The 16,382-nt window shown below is 41.6% G+C and overlaps 1 pseudogene; it reads left to right on the top strand.

Annotated features, from left to right (window-relative positions):
• The first annotated feature begins 15,086 nt into the window (after window positions 1–15,086).
• On the top strand, window positions 15,087–15,648 carry LOC127678111 (sentrin-specific protease 2-like; annotated as a pseudogene).
• The last annotated feature ends 734 nt before the right edge of the window (window positions 15,649–16,382 follow it).

Below are 16,382 nucleotides of genomic sequence, written 5' to 3'. Positions count from 1 at the left end.
GTTTTTCATCTTATTCTCACCTATTCTTTCTGCACTGGGTGGAACCTGGCACCTCCATGCTAGCCTACCTAGCTATCACTCCTCCACTGAGGCACACTCTTAGCCCAGAAGCTCTGGTGGTGCCTGTGTCATCAAGGCAGGAGCAGGAACCAGGACAAAGGAGGCAGGAGGATCAATGGAACAGGATTGAAGATCCAGAAATGAACCCACACACCTATGGCCACTTGATCCTCGACAAAGAGGCTGAAAACATCCAATGGAAAAAAGATAGCCTCTTCAACAAATGGTGCTGGTTCAACTGGAGGTCAGCATGCAGAAGAATGCGAATTGATCCATCCTTGTCTCCTTGTACTAAGCTCAAATCCAAATGGATCAAGGACCTCCACATAAAGCCAGACACTCTGAAGCTAATAGAAAAAAAACTGGGGAAGACCCTTGAGGACATCGGTACAGGGAGAAAGTTTCTGAACAGAACACCAATAGCGTATGCTCTAAGAGCAAGAATTGACAAATGGGACCTCATAAAATTACAAAGTTTCTGTAAGGCAAAGGACACCATCAAGAGGACAAATCGGCAACCAACAAATTGGGAAAAGATCTTCACCAATCCTACATCAGATAGAGGGCTAATATCCAATATATATAAAGAACTCAAGAAGTTAGACTCCAGAAAACCAAACAACCCTATTAAAAAATGGGGTACAGAGTTAAACAAAGAATTCTCACCTGAAGAACTTCGGATGGCGGAGAAGCATCTTAAAAAATGCTCAACTTCATTAGTCATTAGGGAAATGCAAATCAAAACAACCCTAAGATTTCATCTTACACCAGTCAGAATGGCTAAGATTAAAAATTCAGGAGACAGCAGGTGTTGGAGAGGGTGTGGAGAAAGAGGAACACTCCTCCACTGCTGGTGGGGTTGCAAATTGGTACAACCACTCTGGAAAGCAGTCTGGCGGTTCCTCCGAAAACTGGGCACCTTACTTCCAGAAGATCCTGCTATACCACTCCTGGGCATATACCCAGAAGACTCCCTACCATGTAATAAGGATACATGTTCTACTATGTTCATAGCAGCCCTATTTGTAATTGCCAGATGCTGGAAAGAACCCAGGTATCCCTCAACAGAAGAGTGGATGCAAAAAATGTGGTATATCTACACAATGGAGTACTATTCAGCCATTAGAAACAATGAATTCATGAAATTCTTAGGCAAATGGATGGAGCTAGAGAATATCATACTAAGTGAGGTAACCCAGACTCAAAAGGTGAATCATGGTATGCACTCACTAATAAGTGGATATTAACCTAGAAAACTGGAATACCCAAAACATAATCCACACATCAAATGAGGTACAAGAAGAAAGGAGGAGTGGCCCCTGGTTCTGGAAAGACTCAGTGAAACAGTATTCAGCAAAACCAGAACGAGGAAGTGGGAAGGGGTGGGTGGGAGGACAGGGGAAGAGAAGGGGGCTTGCGGGACTTTCGGGGAGTGGGGGGGCTAGAAAAGGGGAAATCATTTGAAATGTAAATAAATTATATCGAATAATAATAAAAAAAAAAGTGTCCATTCCCAAAAAAAAAAAAAAAAAAAAAAAGAACTCCTATAGCTGATAAACAACTTCAGCAAAGTGGCTGGTTATAAAATCAACTCAAGCATATCAGTAGTCTTCCTATACTCAAAGGATAAGTAGGCTGAGAAAGAAATTAGGGAAATGACACCCTTACCAAGCATGTGAAAGATCTGTATGACAAGAACTTCAACACTCTGAAAAGGAAATAGAAGACCTCAAAAAATGGAAAAACTTCCCATGCTCATGGATTGGCAGGATTAATATAGTTAAAATGGCCATTTTGCCAAAAGTTTCTGAACAGAACACCAATAGCTTATGCTCTAAGATCAAGAATTGACAAATGGAATCTCATAAAATTACAAAGTTTCTGTAAGGCAAAGGACACCAACAAAAGGGCAAATCGGCAACCAACAAATTGGGAAAAGTTCTTCACCAACCCTACATCAGATAGAGGGCTAATATCCAATATATATAAATAAATCAAGAAGTTAAATTCCAGAAAACCAAATAACCCTATTAAAAAATGGAGTACAGAGTTAAAGAATTTTCACCTGAAGAATTTTGGATGGCAGAGAAGCATCTTAAAAAATGCTCAACTTCATTAGCCATTAGGGAAATGCAAATCAAAACAACCCTGAGATTTCACCTTACACCAGTCAGAATGGTTAAGATTAAAAATTCAGGAGACAGCAGATGTTGCCGAGGATGTGGAGAAAGAGGAACACTCCTCCACTGCTGGTGGGGTTGCAAATTGGTACAACCACTCTGGAATCAGTCTGGTGGTTCCTCAGAAAACTGGGCACCTCACTTCCAGAAGATCCTGCTATACCACTCCTGGGCATATACCCAGAAGATTCCCCAGCATGTAATAAGGTTACATGTTCCACTATGTTCATAGCATCCCTATTTATAATTGCCAGAAGCTGGAAAGAACCCAGGTATCCCTCAACATAAGAGTGGATGCAAAAAATGTGGTATATCTACACAATGGAGTACTATTCAGCCATTAGAAACAATGAATTCATGAAATTCTTAGGCAAATCGATGGAGCTAGAGAACATCATACTAAGTGAGGTAACCCAGACTCAAAAGATGAATCATGGTATGCACTCACTAATAAGTGGATATTGCACTCACTAATAAGTGGATATTAACCTAGAAAACTGGAATACCAAAAACATAATCCACACATCAAATGAGGTACAAGAAGAATGGAGGAGTGGCCCCTGGTTCTGGAAAGACTCAGTGAAGCAGTATAGGGAACAACCAGAACAGGGAAGTGGGAAGGGTTGGGTGGGAAAACAGGGGGAGGGAAGGGGGCTGATGGGACTTTCAGGGAGTGGGGGTCTAGAAAAAGGGAAATCATTTGAAATGTAAATAAAAATATATGGAATAAAAAAATTTAAAAAAAATAAATAAAAGAAAAAAAAGAAAAACATTCTCAAGTGATTTTTCACTATTTAAATGCATTTTTATAGAAACTGGACTTCCATGTACATGCAAAACTTTAGGATAAGTGATGTATACAGGAAACATTCACAAAGAGTTATTAATATTTTATATTATTATATATTGCATAAATTATAGGACTATATAATTTTAACTGTCAAATAAAAATTAACAAATAAATAAATGAAATATTAAAATGAAAAAAAAAAGAATTGATGCCTTGGGCTTCTGCGTGTCATCTTGGCTGCCCTGGAACTTGCTCTGTAGACCAGGCTGGCCTTGGCTAATAGATACCTGCCTGCCTCTGTCTCCCAAGTATTGGGATTAAAGGTATGTACCTTCCCCGCTGGCTACTTCAGGTTTTTTGAATGAGTAAATTATTAGTGAAGTTTTTTATAGATAAACCCAGTCAATATTTTATCTTCTGTCCTAGCACCTATAATAAATCATTAGTTCCCTTTTTATGACCTTTGGTTAATTGCTTTACAACCTCTCAGAATGTGCTCTGAGTAGAAAAAGGTCTGGTTGCCATCTAAGAGCAATTTGTGACACTTGGGAGACCTGCAGACTGGCAGACTTCTCATTGCAGGTTTGACTATCAACAACCCACCTAATAGCAGTCCTACTATAAAAGAGCTTAATAATCACAGATTTAATTTTAGGAATTCTTGTAGGATCATCATTTAATTTTCTATTTGTCACCTATTTGTCTACATAGCATCATGAAAGACAGTACATCTTTGTGGATCTGAAGAGATCCACTCCAAAGAGGTGTGCTATTACTTATTGATATTATATATGTTTAATAATAACAGGAAAGGAATATTAATAGCAGGAATCTTTCCTAAAATGAGTCCCTTACAGCCTTGCTTAATGAGGACACACCTGTTGCAGAATATGTAATAATCTGAAGGAGGCCATTTCAGGATGATCACCTGCTAGTATATTAGCTTGTCCTATTATGGCTCCTGACATGGGCCTGGGTGTATGCTTCTATGCCTCGTGTACTGAACCTGTAGCTCACTGACTAATAGGTTGGCTGACCATACCTCTGCCTCCCAATCCCGGGGCTCCAGCATTACTGACAGCCTGGCTTCTCACACAAATGCTAAGTATCCAAATTCAAGTCCTCATGCTTATATAGCAAGCACTTTATCCACTGTTATCCAATAGTGTGCTGGTTTTCAGGCCCAGTAATGATCACTGACCAGATCATTACTTGGCCTCAACAAAATGCATGATGGAATATTCCAAAATGATCTGGGTCTGATTCCATTGCAGAGACTCCAATCTTCTTGGAGCATGGAAATCATAACTGTAACACCATGTCTACACTTGCAGGCCCACTTTGCTCTTCCAAAGACTACATTGCCTTTACTGAAGGCCAGCTACATCGAATGGCACACCACATGAACATGAAGAGACATTCTGTGAAAGAACAGATCCATCTGTAATACAACTGCTGTTTGGAAACTTCATCTTCTTACTGAATTTGGCTGTCTGCTACATCCTCCCTCTGATGACATACCATATGAACACGAAGAGAGATAGATGTCCAGTGAAAGAACAGATCCATCTGTAATACAACTGCTTTGGAAACTTCATCGTCTTACTGAATTCGGCTGTCTGCTGCATCCTCCTCGTGCAATGGAGCATCCACAAACATTTTCACACTACAGCTTTGTGACCCAGCAAAGGTGCCCATCCATGGGTCTCTTAAGCTGCCAGGCCTCAGTGCTGTTTTCCACAGACAGTGCTATTAATAGCATTGCAGGACTAGCTGCGGGGGGGCGGCGGCGGCGGCGGCGGCAGTGCAGCAGTGGCTGGTCCAGCTGAAGGGCCATCAGCAGTGGAACCAAGGCGACACAGGGTCCAGTTAGGCCCTGCGCCCACGACCACTGACCTTCGCTGACCAGCCGGGCTGCAAAAAGCTGCGGTTTTGCGGTGCCTTTCACTGCACGGAAGCCACTTCAGAACTCGGCCTCTCCATCTTGATTTCGAACTCCGGTGACATCGGACAGTCTGAGGTACACAAACATATTCCGAGGCCAACACCGCGGGGGTCTGAGCCTGACGGGCATTGGCCTGCACCCAGGCCCTGGGCTGTTCGGAGGGCCATCGGGGCGCCAACCCAGCCAGGAGGTTTTTTGCCCGGGCCTGCACGCGCACCGCCATTTTGCCTGCAGGACGACAGAGAGCTCTGGCTTGCAGAGCCATAACAGGCAAAGCCTGAGGCTAACAAAGCGGGGGTCTAGGCCCCAAAAGGCACAGGACTGACCCCAAGATCCGGGCGGCTTGGTGAGCCATCGGTGAGTCAACCCGCCCAGGAGGTTGTTAGCACAGCAGACTCTCCCGGCACTATTGGGGAGCGCGGGCGCACACGCCCGCCATCCTGGTTACCTGGCAGACCCAATTAACAGTCATAGCCCTAGGGGAACTTGGCTCGGACCTTGGCCTCCCAGGCTTTTGCCTGGACTCAGGGCCTGGGCGGCCAGGCTAACCTTGTGTGCGCCAGCCCGGTTGGGGGATCGGCTGCCCAGCGGAGTGATCGGAACACAGGGGAGGTCCCGGCAGCATACACCATCCGCCCTCCCTGGGGGTGCACACCGGCTCCATTTGGTCCACAGACACAATCTGGGGCAAGGCCTCAGGCGGGAGCCCTCAGCTCAACTCTCTCTGCTTCCGGATCCAGATCAGCCTGGGCGGCAGCACCACATCTCCAGGTCCTGCAAGAGGCTAGAGGGGATTCCGGGCGGCCAGCTGGGAGAAGTCAGTGTGCTCCAGTGAATCCAGCGGGCACCAGCTGGAGCCTTCGGGTGCCTGCTTCGGGATCTGAACAGCCTGGGCAGCAGCACCCTGTCTACAGGCAGTGCAGGGGGTAAGCTGTGCACCAGAGGCCAACTGGAAAGGGGCAGCTTGCACTGGTGAGTCCAGCACTGACAAGACCAAGTAACACCAGTGAGAACTAGATGGCAAAAGGCAAACGCAGAACGTCACTAACAGAAATCAAGGCAATATGGCAACATCTGAACCCAATTTTCCTTTACCAGCATGTTCTGGATACCCCATCACACCAGTAAAACAAGATTTGGATTTAAAATCACTGGTCATGATGCTGGTACGGGAACACATGAAGGACATACTTAAAGAAATTCAGGAGAAAATGGATCAAAAGTTAGAAGCCTTTGCAAGGGAAACACAAAAATCATTGAAAGAAATCCAGGAGAATACAAAAGCCAATAAGGAGGAAACACAAGAAAAACTTAAAGAAATACAGGAGAACTTTGGTCAACAGGCTGAGGTCATGAAAGAGGAAACACAAACATCTCTTAAAGAATTACAGGAAAGCACAAACAAGCAAGTGAAGGAGCTAAGCAAAACCATCCAGGATCTAAAATCAGAAGTAGAAACAACTAAGAAAACTCAAAGGGAGACAACTTTGGAGATAGAAAGCCTTGGAAAGAAATCAGGGGACATAGATGCAAATATCAACAACAGAATACAAGAGATAGAAGAAAGAATCTCAGATGCTGAAGATATCATAGAAACCATGGACTCAACAGTTAAAGAAAATGCAAAATGCAAAAAGCTTGTAACCCAAACAATCGAGGAAATCCAGGACACAATGAGAAGACCAAACCTCAGGATTATAGGCATAGATGAGAGCGAAGATTTACAACTTAAAGGGCCAGCAAATATCTTCAATAAAATTATGGAAGAAAACTTCCCTAGCCTAAAGAGAGAGATGCCCATGAATATACAAGAAGCCTACAGAACTCTAAACAGACTGGACCAGAACAGAAATACTTCCCGTCACATAATAATCAAAACACCAAATGTACTAAACAAAGAAAGAATATTAAAGGCAGTAAGAGAAAAAGGCCAAGTAACATATAAAGGAAGACCTATCAGAATCACAGCAGACTTTTCACCTGAGACTATGAAGGCTAGAAGATCCTGGGCAGATCTCATGCAGACTCTAAGAGAACACAAATGCCAGCCAAAACTACTATATCCAGCAAAACTCTCAATCACCATAGATGGAGAAACTAAGATATTCCATGACAAAACCAAGTTTACCCAATATCTATCCACAAACCCAGCCCTACAAAGGATAATAGGAGGAAAACACCAATACAAGGAGGGAAACTTCACCCTGGAAAAAGCAAGATAGTAACCTTTCATCAAACCCAAAAGAAGTTAACCAATCAAATTTAAAAAATAATGTCAAAAATGACAGGAAGTAACAATCACTATTCCTTAATATCTCTTAACATCAATGGACTCAATGCCCCAATAAAAAGACATAGACTAACCGACTGGGTTCGTAAACAGGACCCTACATTTTGCTGCTTACAGGAAACACACCTAAGGGTCAAAGACAAACACTACCTTAGAGTAAAAGGCTGGAAGACAATTTTACAAGCAAATGGTCTCAGGAAACAAGCTGGAGTAGCCATTTTAATATCAGATAAAATTGACTTTCAACCCAAAGTCATCAAAAGAGACTCTGAGGGAAACTTCTTGTTGGTCAAAGGAAAAATACAACAAGAAGAATTCTCAGTCCTGAACATCTATGCTCCAAATGCAAGGGCACGCTCTTTCGTAAAAGAAACTTTATTAAAACTCAAAGCACACATTGCACCTAACACAATAATTGTGGGTGACTTAAACACTGCATTTTCCTCAATGGACCGATCAGGAAAACAGAAACTAAACAGGGACATAATGAAACTAATTGAAGCTTTGGACGAATTAGATTTAACAGATATATATAGAACATTCTATCCTAAAGCAAAAGAATATACCTTTTTCTCAGCACCTCATGGTACCTTCTCCAAAATCGACCATATAATTGATCACAAGACAGACCTCAACAAATATAAGAAGATCAAAATAATCCCATGCCTCCTATCAGATCACTATGGAGTAAAAGTGGTCTTCAATAGCAACAAAAACAACAGAAAACCCACATACACATGGAAATTGAACAATATTCTACTCAATGATACCTTGGTCAAGGAAGAAATAAAGAAAGAAATTAAAGACTTTTTAGAACACAATGAAAATGAAGACACAACATACCCAAATCTATGGGACACAATGAAAGCAGTGCTAAGAGGAAAACTCATAGCCCTGAGTGCCTCCAAAAAGAAAATGGAGAGAGCATACACTAACAGCTTAATGACGCACCTGAAATCCCTGGAACAAAAAGAAGCTATTTCACCCAGGAGGAGTAGAAGGCAGGAAATCATCAAACTCAGGGCTGAAATCAATCAAGTAGAAACAAAGAACCATACAAAGAATCAACAAAACCAGGAGCTGGTTCTTTGAGAAAATCAACAAGTTAGATAAACCCTTAGCCAGACTGACCAAAGGGCACAGAGAAAGTATCCAAATTAACAAACTTAGAACTGAAAAGGGAGATATAACAACGGAAACTGAGGAAATCCAAAAAATCATCAGATCCTACTACAAGAGCCTGTACTCAACACAACTGGAGAATCTGGAGGAAATGGACAATTTCCTTGACAGATACCAAATACCAAAATTAAATCAGGACCAAATAGATCATCTAAACAATCCCATAATGCCTAAAGAAATTGAAGGAATCATAGAAAGTCTTCCAACCAAAAAAAGCACGGGACCAGATGATTTCAGTGCAGAATTCTATCAGACCTTCAAAGAAGAGTTAACACCAATACTCTTCAAATTATTCCACAAAATAGAAACAGAAGGAACACTACCCAATTCCCTCTATGAAACCACAATTACGCTGATACCAAAACCACACAAAGATCCAACAAAAAAAGAGAACTTCAGACCAATTTCCCTTATGAACATCGATGCAAAAATACTCAATAAAATTCTTGCCAACCGAATCCAAGAACACATCAAAATGATCATCCACCATGATCAAGTAGGCTTTATCCCAGGGATGCAGGGTTGGTTCAATATACGGAAATCCATCAATGCAATCCACTACATAAACAAACTCAAAGAAAAAAACCACATGGTCATTTCATTGGATGCTGAAAAAGCATTTGACAAAATTCAGCATCCTTTCATGCTTAAAGTCTTGGAAAGAACAGGAATTCAAGGCCCATACCTAAACATAGTAAAAGCAATATACAGCAAACCTGTAGCCAGCATCAAACTAAATGGAGAGAAACTTGAAGCAATCCCACTAAAATCAGGGACTAGACAGGGCTGCCCCCTCTCTCCTTATCTATTCAATATTGTACTTGAGGTACTAGCTCAGGCAATTCGACAACATAAGGAGGTCAAAGGGATACAAATCAGAAAGGAAGAAGTCAAACTATCATTATTTGCAGATGACATGATAGTCTACCTAAGTGACCCAAAAATCTCCACTAGAGAACTCCTACAGCTGATAAACAACTTCAGCAAAGTGGCAGGTTATAAAATCAACTCAAGCAAATCAGTGGCCTTCCTATACTCAAAGGATAAGCAGGCTGAGAAAGAAATTAGGGAAATGACACCCTTCACAATAGCCACAAACAGTATAAAGTATCTTGGGGTGACTCTTACCAAACATGTGAAAGATCTGTATGACAAGAACTTCAAGACTCTGAAGAAGGAAATGGAAGAAGACCTCAAAAAATGGGAAAACCTCCCATGCTCATGGATCGGCAGAATCAATATAGTTAAAATGGCCATTTTGCCAAAAGTAATCTACAGATTCAATGCAATACCCATCAAAATCCCAACTCAATTCTTCACAGAGTTAGAAAGAGCAATTCTCAAATTCATCTGGAATAACAAAAAACCCAGGATAGCTAAAACTATTCTCAGCAACAAAAGAAAGTCTGGGGGAATCAGTATCCCTGACCTCAAACAATACTACAGAGCAATAGTGTTAAAAACTGCATGGTATTGGTACAGTGACAGGCAGGAGGATCAATGGAACAGGATTGAAGATCCAGAAATGAACCCACACACCTATGGCCACTTGATCCTCGACAAAGAGGCTGAAAACATCCAATGGAAAAAAGATAGCCTTTTCAACAAATGGTGCTGGTTCAATTGGAGGTCAGCATGCAAAAGAATGCAAATTGATCTATCCTTGTCTCCTTGTACTAAGCTCAAATCCAAATGGATCAAGGACCTCCACATAAAGCCAGACACTCTGAAGCTAATAGAAAAGAAACTGGGGAAGACCCTTGAGGACATCGGTACAGGGAGAAAGTTTCTGAACAGAACACCAATAGCGTATGCTCTAAGAGCAAGAATTGACAAATGGGACCTCATAAAATTACAGAGTTTCTGTAAGGCAAAGGACACCATCAAGAGGACAAATCAGCAACCAACAAAATGGGAAAAGATCTTCACTAACCCTACATCAGATAGAGGGCTAATATCCAATATATATAAAGAACTCAAAAAGTTAGACTCCAGAAAACCAAACAACCCTATTAAAAAATGGGGTACAGAGTTAAACAAAGAATTCTCACCTGAAGAACTTCGCATGGCGGAGAAGCATCTTAAAAAATGCTCAACTTTATTAGTCATTAGGGAAATGCAAATCAAAACAACCCTGAGATTTCACCTTACACCAGTCAGAATGGCTAAGATTAAAAATTCAGGAGACAGCAGGTGTTGGAGAGGGTGTGGAGAAAGAGGAACACTCCTCCACTGCTGGTGGGGTTGCAAATTGGTACAACCACTCTGGAAATCAGTCTGGCGGTTCCTCAGAAAACTGGGCACCTCACTTTCAGAAGATCCTGCTATACCACTCCTGGGCATTTACCCAGAGGATTCCCCACAATGTAATAAGGATACATGCTCTACTATGTTCATAGCAGCCCTATTTATAATTGGCAGAAGGTGGAAATATCCCAGGTATCCCTCAACAGAAAAGTGGATGCAAAAAATGTGGTATATCTACACAATGGAGTACTATTCAGCCATTAGAAACAATGAATTCATGAAATTCTTAGGCAAATGGTTGGAGCTAGAGAACATCATACTAAGTGAGGTAACCCAGACTCAAAAGGTGAATCATGGTATGCACTCACTAAAAGTGGATATTAACCTAGAAAACTGGAATATCCAAAACATAATCCACACATCAAATGAGATACAAGAAGAAAGGAAGAGTGGCCCCCTGTTCTGGAAAGACTCAGTGAAAGCAGTATTCGGCAAAACCAGAACAGGGAAGTGGGAAGGGGTGTGTGGGAGGACAGGGGTGGGTGGGAGGACAGGGGGAGAGAAGGGGGCTTGTGGGACTTTCGGGGAGTGGGGGGTTAGAAAAGGGGAGATCATTTGAAATGTAAATAAAAAATATATCGAATAAAAAAAAGAAAAAAAACATGCAAATGTTTAAAAAAATAATCATGACCACATTCCAGCCCTTCCTAGGACCCAAAGCTGATCTTGTTAGAATCAAAGGGGAAAATTACAGTTACAGTTGTCTCAAAGGACAAAGGAACACTAAACAACTGCAAACATTCATTAATAATTTAAACAAAACAAAAACAAAATCTAAGTAGGATTATAGGGGATATTATTGACCTAATAAAACCTACAGTGTGTGGAGAAATAGCCAGAAGATCCCTTTCACCATCAGGAAGAAGAGTTGAGGGCTGTGCCTTCTGGGAGGCTAAGCACCCTTGGAGAGGTGCCAGCCAGAACAGCCAGCAAAGGAACATAAGTCTAAGAACTGAAAACATTGTTCTGCAGGCCCTGAACCATGAGATAGACGGCACTGAGAAGGTGCCATGGGTCGGGGTCCTTCAGAGATTCACCAGTCTGACATAAGTTTTGTTTCAGTAAGTAAGAGGCTTTTTTATTAAAAGAGGACTTGCCAGGACCAAGCAAGGGAGAATTCTCTAGATATGGCCATGCTGTTGCTAGCTAAATGATTACATATGCAAAACCTACAAAGTTACAATTTTGTGAAAGTAAAATAACTTATACCCTGTCCAGGTACAGGCAAGGCTTGATTCTGTGACATGTCCAGCAGGTGCCTTGGTCATGCAAACAAGCAGGCATCTTGTACAAAAGCAGAACTTAACAGTTAGCCTGTTTAATCTTGTGAGCCATCACTTTGTAGGACTACTGAGGCACTGAAATATTTTGAAACATTCAGCAATATTTTTAAGAGTAGCTCAACTGTACCAGAAAGTGGTCCATCTCAGGCTACCTGAAAGGGTACATTAAAGATACAGTAATTTCCTCATGGCTTATGCAAGCTAAAAACAATTTTGCTTTTACAAGCCTAACACAATAAATTTCTCCTCTAAACATAACATTAGGTTATTCAGTCATGTAGGTCCAATGTGGTAGTTTCAATATTTTTTCCCATGGGTACCCTAATTACACAACAAGGTGTAATTAGAAAGAAGAGAAAGAAGCCTGGTACAAACAAAAGGACACCTGGGGAAAAGACAGTCACAAGAAATTCAAACCTTTTACAGAAAAAAGTACATGTTTTCCTTATAGTAAAACATCGGTATAAATATGCTTACACAATTTGATAATATTTTCTTTGGAAAAAACAAACAATATGTATCACAACCCTTTTCTCATATTTTTGTAAAAATATCAGCATACCTTTGAGTGTAGGTCTAAGAGATGCTCAGGGATCTGGAGATGGATCAGTGGTTAAAGTGCTTGCTGTTTAATCATGGTGGCTGGAGTTCAGATCCCAGGACCCACTGAAAACACACACCTCTGTAACTATAGCTACAATCGAATTCTTCCTACAGTTTTCTAGGGAGGAGGTTAGGGCTTGTGTTGTTGCTATGATTGTAACTGAAATAGTGCTGTATCTTTGCCAATGGATCCTATTGACAATGGTGAGATTTTATTTATTCTCTTACGGCAATGTTTTGATTCTTGGTGAATTGGTACCAGTTTGGCAAGTTTCCTCCAATATTGAAACACTGAACCATATCACCCTTCATTCACTCTGAAGGGAAGCTGCTCAGAAAGGAAGGCAACTCAAAAGATCCCAAAATGGTCCCTGAAACTGATGAGATTCGCTAGGCTCCTTCCCTGCCAGAGAACAACAAGAGCTGAAAGTCCCTCTCAGATGGAAGGAAGTCAAGCTGCCAAGAAGACTCTCAGAAGAGCCAACCTTATACCCGCTATCTGGAAGGAGTTTAGACCAACTGAGGCACCTGGAAAGGACATTCTCCAACCTGGTGAGCCATCTACAGGCTGTGTGGTTTCTCCAGGTTCCCAGCTTTTTGAGCTGTTACCCCTGCTGTGTGGGCTTTGGTGAGGAAACTGGGTTTGAGTCATTTCTGCTCCTGTAAGTCACTCTTCGTTAATATTCCTATAAGTAACTCCAATAAAACTTATTAGTTCACCAAGCAGGACTTTGGTGGTATAGGCACTTTGATCTGTCCTGGGTTCCTTATCCAGGGGAGAACAAGGTTTGTCACATAACAGTACCTACTAGGTTTTATAACTGAAAAATTCTATTTATTCTTTATAAGTAGCTAGAATATTGTGTATGAGTACATATTTTGAAGGTCACTTACATTTTGTAGGATACTCATGTTCTATAATTGACCATGATGGGACAGTTTCCTAAAAGACAAATGTACTAGTCAGGACCAGCTAACCTATGCTGAGATTATTTAGGTAACCTTGTGCTCTGCTGAAGCGACTTAGATTTGTATCAATTCATTCAAACTTCCCATTCAAGCAAGGGGACTCTGAAAACCTGGACCCAGGTTGGGTTTGGGGAGGGCGTCCACCCTCCAAAACACTGATTTCGCTTTTTCAAGTGACATCAAAACCAGCTTTGGAACTTTGAAGTCTGTGGCTAGGAGCAACCCCCTGAGTTAGACATCATTCATGAGGTTGCCTTTGATGCGTTAGTTGCTAGGTTTAGAACTGGTGTCTTACCAGTGATTGACTAGGACTATTAGTTCGATTTCCAAGTATTGGGTATTTAGCTGGTTACAGTGCCCTAGAAGGATAGCTCTGAGGATGTATTCTTAGATCTCCTCGAAGTTTCTCAGAGTGGAGCCCCGGTGAAGTGCCAACATCTGACCATTTACCAATCATTTTCCAATATTACCAGCTTAATTATCTCCATTTTTTGACCAGCTCCAACATACAAAGTCAACTCTGTTTATAAAGAACAGCTATTCTGAACATAATAGGTTTCTGACCATGGACCAACCATCTATTGGAAGAAGTGATTCTTCAGACACCAGTGCAAACAACCCAAGAGTACCCACATACCAGGCATGCAGTTGCTTTTGCTTGGAAATTAGAAAGGCAGTACTAAACTGGAGCCAACACCCTCGAAAAAGCAGTCCAAGCAGTTCTCCATGTGGCAACCTAAACAGCCTGGAGTGAACCTGAAGCCTGAAGCTTCTGGAAAAGGGCAAAAATGGAAATACCAGGATTAAAGTTGTACATAGACAGAGCCTGATGCTTTGGGACAAGATCCAAAAAGGAAGTTCCAGGATGGAAAAGCAATGGTCTTTAAAGAGCCTGGCAAGGTTCTAAAGACCACTCAGGAGAATCAAGACCTAGAGCATCAGAGAGAACAGCTGGGCAGGGTCATGTACAGAAACCCCAGGAAGAGAGTCCAAGTCAACTAAAACCCCTAGAGTGTATCAAAGGTCCTCCAGAGCAGGCTAACACTGAGAGGAAGCCTGCTGAGGGGTGCAGGGGTCATAAGTGGCCCGATTTAGTCACAGAGGAAATGAACAAAGCCCACAAAAGAAAAAGGATGAAAGGTTACTTCCACACATTCAATGTGACCATCATGTGAGGTCCTACCAACACAGCCCTAAACCAATTTTTGAGAATACATTGAAGATAAAGGCATTCCAGGGCATAGTCATGGATCAGAAACAACACAGAGAGATCAAGAACCATCTACTCTTGTTGACAAAAGAATGTCTCCAACCAGACAAGAGAGAAGTATTGTTGAGAGACGAAATGTGCTACACAAAAGAAAGCTTGTGGAAAGCTTGAAGGTGAGGGTGGAACAGCTGGGAGCCAGTCTTACTGAGAATACCAGCTCAAATCGTCCTGTATAGTGATGATGGAGACAGCTGACTCTCCAACAAGATGGAAGTAATTGAGGCAGGGAAAAACCCTCTCATAAACCAAGAAAAGGGCAGAGAAGTGGATATTACAGAGGACATGGAGAAGGAAATTAAGAATGCACTAGGTCCAGGACCCCCTAAGTAGCAGATTCAAACTGCAAATCACCTGAGGAGAAATCCAGACACAAGAGAACAGTTAATGGCTCAATGAAGTCATCAACTTCATGAAGTCATGAACCTTCTGGTTGAGAGAAATGAAAACCAAGGCTTCCTGGCTCTTTGTGTATTCAGCACGTTCTTTTACCCCAAGCTAAAGCATTCAGTTATAGTTCTGTTAAAAGAATCTCTTTGCAAAAGAATTTATCTTGGTGCCTATTCACTGGAAGGTATATTGGAGCCTGGTGGTCATCGATTTAAGAAAATAAAGTATTGTATACTTCCATTCAATGGGACAGACAGGGAATATTATCTATGAGACCATCTTCCAATATTTACAAAATGAGAGCGAAACACAAAGAATTATTGAACTGGACCCTTTGGCCAATGTCATTTTCCAGTCCTATAGTCCATGTTACAACAGTTGATCTCCTGAAAGGTATGCCCATCCCAGGGACAAGAACAGGAGGGACATCAGCAGGAAGAGACAGAAGCTGTGCACTAGCATCTCTAATGCTGGAGTTATATACTGTTAAATTGAAGCTGGGAGTAGTGGTGGTAGTTTCTTTTTTATTTAATTTTTTTAATGTTTCAGTTTCTTTTTAAAACTTTAAAATTGTATAAGATATGATAATGGGTTGCACAAACCAGTGCTATTCTGAACTACCATACTCTACTGGACTTGTTCAGGATGTAGATCTGCAGCCAGACTACTGACTGGGATACAGGATAATTAAGAAAAGCACTATGGTCATTTAAAGACTCATTCCTTTTCAGACCTGCCTTAGTTTTGAAAGTTGATGTGAAGTAACTATAATGGCAGATGTCCATTTTTATCTTCAGTCCCATGTAGTGCTGGAGTGAATTGTTGTTGTTGTTGTTGTTGTTGTTGTTAAAGTTCTATTGAATTTATTTTTTTCTGTAAAATGTTTGGTATAGATCTTTGCTCCTATGACTGTGTAGAGTTGCAGACAGGTACACAGGGATCACTCCAGTAGAAGATCACTTGGGACACGTCCAAATAGTACTCCACCTGCACCCAGGAGCTCAGCAACACCACAGTCAGCTAGCAGGGCACCTACCCTGACAGGGGTCATCTGCCCTGCAGGGAGGCAGTTAGAGGGAGTCCTAAACTTAGAGGCGAGGGGCTGCCATCTGTGCT

The sequence above is a fragment of the Apodemus sylvaticus genome, chromosome 2 (assembly GCF_947179515.1).
Source record: "Apodemus sylvaticus chromosome 2, mApoSyl1.1, whole genome shotgun sequence".
Taxonomy (NCBI): domain Eukaryota; kingdom Metazoa; phylum Chordata; class Mammalia; order Rodentia; family Muridae; genus Apodemus; species Apodemus sylvaticus.
The sequence above is the reverse complement of the archived record's forward strand: the minus strand, read 5'-3'. Positions and strand labels throughout refer to the sequence as shown.